Raw genomic sequence first — 7,035 nt, 5'->3', positions numbered from 1 at the left:
GTTTTCACATATAGTCCCACGTAAAAGAACCAAACTCAGTCCTCTTAAAAGGGACCAATAGCCTCGATGCCAGCCGAACTTAGCCCCGCCCACAACATGTGAGGTCGGGAAGTTCGGTCTGGACTTGATCCGTTGTGGACTATGCTCGAACCAGAGCTGTTTGGACCAATCAAAGTGTCAGGGCGGGCTTTATACGATGATGGACAGATGATCAACAGTAACGGAATCAACCACGTCACCAAAGAACGGAAAAATTGTTCGAACATGCATTCACCTTTACTGTTTCTCTCAAAAATGATGATCGTGTTGGTAAGTACTCCGTGTATCCTTAAATTATTTTTACAACACTGGCAAAGATCGTTTACACTCATCTTCTTCTTCTACTTCTTCCAGCGTGCGTGCAGTTGAGTTCTGTTGACTATGCGTGGCTCAACATACGTCACATACTCCGTTGCTGTGATTGGTTGTAGGTCTATCCAATTTAGTGCAGAGGCATTTTCTTTCCTGGTTTGGGTTGAAACACGCCCCATAATCACTGCCCAATGGAGCAGTATCAGACTCAGATTCTGACTAGAATCTGAGTAGGACCACGTCAGGCTAGGGGACCAAGGCCTCAGGGCCGAAATAAATTAGCAAAAGGCAAAACGAACCTGAATCATGTTGTGTTTACAATGCACAGGTGAAGAGAACCGCAGTGCTGGCTTGAAGTGAACAGTCTGAGTATAATTATAATAATAATAATTATACTGTTTGTTGATCCCCAGTGGGGAAATCACAATTTATTTATGGTTCGTTCTGAGCCATTTTGAAGTGTTCACATATGTGCAAAAAATGCTGACTAATATGTCTGAGTTCATTTGGAGGGCTGAAACGGACCAAGTGTGAAAACGTGACTTTAGACTCCGACTTAGCGTACTACCTCTGTAGTGGTAACATGTAATGTATCAAAGAGTGGAAATGATCCCAAAACTGAATAATAAACAATACATACACACACTCTCTAAGACACACATGGACACACACAGCTATAAAAACATATAAATGTATATTTAGCTCCTGTATCTATGTAGACTAGTGTGCACATTACACAATAGATGAAGTGTGACGCTGTGCGATTTAAATAAAGAGATAAAAATACAAACTGGTGAAACGGTTGCCATGTTAAGTAGACAGCTGAGACGCTCTCTCACACATTCCCTCTCCTCTTGTCTTTCTGTCTTTGTGAATCTGTATTTTACTTTCTTTCATTGCAGCTTGTCTTCTTTTTCTGTTCTTCTTTGATATCTATCTCTTGTCTGTATCCTATCGTTCTGTCTGTTTTATCTCTCTATTCAACCCTCTTCCCCCAAATTCCTTCACATTTCTCCTCCTCTGTCTCATTCCTTCTGTCCTTTCTTACAGACAGAGCACAATCTTTCTCTTCCATCGCTTTTTACTTCCATCATCTCTTTGTTTTTTCTGTTCTATGTTTCATCAGTTCATATCTACAGCTGTATGTTTTAAAATCAGTATGTCTTTTCTCTCTTCTCCCAACTCCCCTCTCTCTCTCTCTCTCTCTCTCTCTCTCTCTCTCTCTCTTTTTCTTTCTGTCTTCTAGATTTTATTGTAATTCGGATGGACATGAACCTCGCTACACTAATCCTTACAGTTGGCCAAGGGCGTAACTTTGGGTTCAGCATTGGGGGTGTTGAGATCTGCAACTATCTAGGGAGGTCACATGACATGTCTGCATGTATTGAGAACAGAGACAAAAACATTGGAAAAGCCCAGAATGGATTATTGGGGGTGAGGGTTGTAAAAGAGCTCATATGATGCTAATTTTCAGGTTCATAATTGTATTTAGAGGTTGTACCAGAATAGGTTTGCATGGCTTAATTAAAAAAATTGTTTTTTTATTTTTTATTTTTTATTTTTTTGTAATGCCCATTGCTGCAGCTCCTCTTTTCACCCTGTGTGTTGAGCTCTCTGTTTTAGCTACAGAGTGAGGCATCACACTTCTCTTCCATCTTTGTTGGGAGTCGCACATGCTCAGTACCTAGGTAAGGACTACTAGCCAGTCAGAAGCAGAGTATGAGGACGTGCCACGCTAGCAGCTAGGCGAGCATTATAGCGTGTGTTACAAAGTGACGGCCGTTAGTCACAGAAGTAAAGGCTGGACCAGGGGTGATTGTAGGATCAGACCTTTAAGGGGGCTCAGCCCCTAATGAGAATGTGAAACGGATATAGGGCCTTGCAAAAGTGCTACCATTTTTAGGGGAAGCTGAGATGAGCTTGAGCCCCCCTAAAAAGTGTCTAAAATCGCCAATGGGCTGTAGCTACAATAGAGCTGTTTGGAGCAGTTGGTGAACAGTGTTTTCTGTTGGAGATGGTAAGTCCCTTTGGGGGGGACTTTGGGCTGTTTCACTTTGTAAACCTATTACAGTCATAAAAAAGATTTATAACACAATAAAGGAAAGGGAACACCAAAAAGCATAATATGAGCACGTTAAGACATTTTAAATACCACTGGGGGATGAAATTGAATGCTAACTTCACGGCCATACAATGGAAAACCAAATTTTAAACCCTAGATGTATTTTACGAGATAATTATTTACCAAGTAACGTCAGCTGAATTTAATAAATGTTTTTTTCATAATACCTACATTCATATTTCAATACACAATATCTTTGTGAAGTGTGTTTGTCCTCGAATAAACTATTTGTTGCATTTAGAGCTCTTATGCTATGAAACAAAAAATACAAAATAAACAGAACACTAACAAATTAAAAGCTAGTGCAGCAGAAGTTGTTACGATTAGTTCCACCTTGGCAAGATAAGATATGTAATGTTAGATAATATGCCGATGTCAATGGCTTCAGTGATTGTTTCATCCCGGAAAATTTTTATTTATGATGTTACGGCACTTAATCCTACGAAAAGGACAAGAAAAAATGTAAGATCTTTGTAAACAAAATGTAGGACTTTCAAGACCTTATTTTTGGAACATTAAATTTAAGACTTTTTTTATTACTTTTAAGACCCTGTGGGTAGCCCGTTTTATCACTATATTGCATTTACCGTCTGTGTATGTCTGTCCGTTTATGCAAGATAGCTTTTATGCCACCACACGTTCACATTATTTCCCCTTACAGAAAACCCCCCAAAGCATTATATTGCTGTTTTGTAGCCCAGTAGAAGCACTATGTTAACAGCCAACATTTCAAATATGTACCTGTCACAGTTTCATATTCAGGATCTGTTTAGTCACTGATTGACTCATTTTGCAGCCAGCATCATTTATCTAGTCTCGCATTGCCAGAACTTCCTCTGGTTTATTGGCATTTCTTTAAACCAATCACAATTGTCTTGGGCGGCGCTAAGTGTCAACCGCAGCAGTGGTGCCTCTGCAAAATAGCCTTGGAAAGGAACTTGTTTTGGTGGAACATGTGCACGTAGGCAGACGGGCTCGGGGTGTGATGAGAATTTTACTCAAAAATAGATATATATAAATTGATGGACGGTTCTAGCTCGGAGGATGTTTCCCGAATCAACCGGAGTTTAGAATGCCAACACAAAGAAAGCGGAAGGTGACGGACACTCGGCGAAACCTCCTGCGGCATCGAAACAATCCCGTAAATGAAATGTTGTTGATATAGACAAGTGTTGTAGTACTCGAAATTGGTCTTGGTCTCAAGACCACTTTTTGAAGGTCTCGGTCTCGACTCTGGATTTTATTTCAAGACCAGTCAAGACCACTAGTGCAGGGATATCACTAAACCACCTGAGCATTGTCTGATTTAACATCATTACTGTGACTGGATGTAAAACTTCCTGCTTCAAATGCAACCGATGACTTGGCTCATTTCTAATTAAAAATGTGTTACTGTTAACCCCCTCTCCCCGCCCCCTTAACACGCACTCCCAAGAAAGTGAATGCGGGAAACGGGCAAAGCTCTGGCTGCCTGGCACTGGTCTGGTCTTGACTCGGTCTCGCCCTGCCTTGGTCTTGGTCTTGACTGTGTCTCAACCCCTCAAAGTCTTGGTCTTGACTGTGTCTCAACCCCTCAAAGTCTTGGTCTTGACTGTGTCTCAACCCCTCAAAGTCTTGGGGCCTCATGTATAAAAGACTGCGCAGCTTTCATACCAGAAGATGGCGTACGGCCAAAACTTGAAAAGTACCTACGCACAGAAATATTCACATGTATAAAACCGGTCGTACGCCAGGTCCGGCGCACCTTTCCTTTATATATCACAATCAACATGAAATTGAGCGCACATGAATGAGTGACCGACCCCGCCTTGCCTCCTCCCATAAATGAATATGGAAATTACTATAAATGCGCCCCAGACGTCATTCTTTGTCCAATCACAACGGGTTATCCCGCTGCAGACGAAAAAAAACTAACTTCAGCGACTGTGAGGATGAGGTGCTGATCGCGGAGGTGGAGGCGAGATATTTTTTCTGTTTGGAGGTTTGTCATCTTGGATAAGCAATAAAAGAAAATGCCCAGAATGGCAAATGGTGACCGGGCGGTAAATGCACCGAACCATGGCAGAAATAAAAAAAAATGTTTAATGTCGAAGTGGAAATGAAGAGAATAGCGGCAGCGCCACACCAGTTACAGAACAACATGCATCTCAGTGTCAGTCCAAATTATGCATAATAAGCAGTTTGAACTCACTGATGTAATGCCATTTATTTTATTTATTAAGTGTTAGTACGTGTTTGTTCCTGGGGAGATGGATCCGTGCGTCCCGCCTCATGTGCGCCATGGATGCCTTAGCCTCAGCAACTAAAGACTCACAGACACTATTGCATTTTCCGTGCCGATCTTTTAGTTGCCAGTAAGATATTTCATCTATGGGAAATACAGAGGATGACTGAAAATATTTTCTAAGTGGATTTATCATTCATTTCCCATCCTCATGTTGAACAGAGATTAAGTAGCCTGCGAATTAAATAGTTGATAGTGTGAAAGATGTGAAACATTTTCCACATAATATGATCAAACTTTTATGGAGTATCAGCGGATATAATTATGTTTTTTCATAGACAACGTCACAGACGTATGCCAGTAACTGTAGTGGAAACTTTATTTTGTAATGTTCAGTGATTTTCGGCACTTTTCAGTTAGAATTGGCCACGTTACAGAGACAGAAAAGACTTAGCGGACGGCCCGCACATTCTCACGTCAAGTAAATTTTTTATACATCACAAAGTGTCCATGAAAACCAGCATACGCAACGTTTATACAGTGCCTTGCGAAAGTATTCGGCCCCCTTGAACGTTTCGACCTTTTGCCACATTTCAGGCCTCAAACATAAAGATATAAAACTGTAATTTTTTGTGAAGAATCAACAACAAGTGGGTCCCAATTATGAAGTGGAACGAAATTCATTGGCTATTTCAAACTTTTTTAACAAATAAAAAACTGAAAAAGTGGGCGTGCAAAATTATTCAGCCTCCTTTTCCAGTGCAGCAAACTCTCTCCAGAAGTTCAGTGAGGATCTCTGAATGATCCAATGTTGACCTAAATGACTAATGATGATAAATAGAATCCAGCTGTGTGTAATCAAGTCTCCGTATAAATGCACCTGCTCTGTGATAGTCTCAGAGGTCCGTGTAAAGCGCAGAGAGCATCATGAAGAACAAGGAACACACCAGGCAGGTCCGAGATACTGTTGTGGAGAAGTTTAAAGCCGGATTTGGATACAAAAAGATTTCCCAAGCTTTAAACATCCCAAGGAGCACTGTGCAAGCGATAATATTGAAATGGAAGGAGTATCAGACCACTACAAATCTACGAAGAGCCGGCCGTCCCTCTAAACTTTCAGCTCATACAATGAGAAGACTGATCAGAGATGCAGCCAAGAGGCCCATGATCACTCTGGATGAACTGCAGAGATCTACAGCTGAGGTGGGAGACTCTGTCCATAGGACAACAATCAGTCGTATACTGCACAAATCTGGCCTTTATGGAAGAGTGGCAAGAAGAAAGCCATTTCTTAAAGATATCCATAAAAGTGTCGTTTAAAGTTTGCCAAAAGCCACCTGGGAGACACACCAAACATGTGGAAGAAGGTGCTGTGGTCAGATGAAACCAAAATCGAACTTTTTGGCAACAATGCAAAACGTTATGTTTGGCGTAAAAGCAACACAGCTCATCACCCTGAACACACCATCCCCACCGTCAAAAATGGTGGTGGCAGCATCATGGTTTGGGCCTGCTTTTCTTCAGCAGGGACAGGGAAGATGGTTAAAATTGATGGGAAGATGGATGGAGCCAAATACAGGACCATTCTGGAAGAAAACCTGATGGAGTCTGCAAAAGACCTGAGACTGGAACGGATTTGTCTTCCAACAAGACAATGATCCAAAACATAAAGCAAAATCTACAATGGAATGGTTCACAAATAAACATATCCAGGTGTTAGAATGGCCAAGTCAAAGTCAAGACCCGAATCCATCGAGAATCTGTGGAAAGAACTGAAAACTGCTGTTCACAAACGCTCTCCATCCAACCTCACTGAGCTCGAGCTGTTTTGCAAGGAGGAATGGGCAAAAATGTCAGTCTCTCGATGTGCAAAACTGATAGAAACATACCCCAAGCGACTTACAGCTGTAATCGCAGCAAAAGGTGGCGCTACAAAGTATTAACTTAAGGGGGCTGAATAATTTTGCCGCCCAATATTTCAGTTTTTTATTTGTTTAAAAGGTTTGAAATATCCAATAAATTCCGTTCCACTTCATGATTGTGTCCCACTTGTTGTTGATTCTTCACAAAAAATTACAGTTTTATATCTTTATGTTTGAGGCCTGAAATGTGGCAAAAGGTCGAAAAGTTCAAGGGGGCCGAATACTTTCGCAAGGCACTGTACATGAGGTCCTTGGTCTTCACTCGGTGTCGCCCTGCCTTGATCTTGGTCTCAACTCTGTCTCAACCCCTCAAATACCCCTCTCGATACACTCTGGTTTTGGTGATGACTTGGTCTCGGTTTAGGTGGTCTTGACTACAACACTGATATAGACTATCATTATAGTTAGAGGGTTAA

The sequence above is a fragment of the Perca fluviatilis genome, chromosome 19 (assembly GCF_010015445.1).
Source record: "Perca fluviatilis chromosome 19, GENO_Pfluv_1.0, whole genome shotgun sequence".
Taxonomy (NCBI): domain Eukaryota; kingdom Metazoa; phylum Chordata; class Actinopteri; order Perciformes; family Percidae; genus Perca; species Perca fluviatilis.
Note: the sequence above shows the minus strand (reverse complement) of the source record.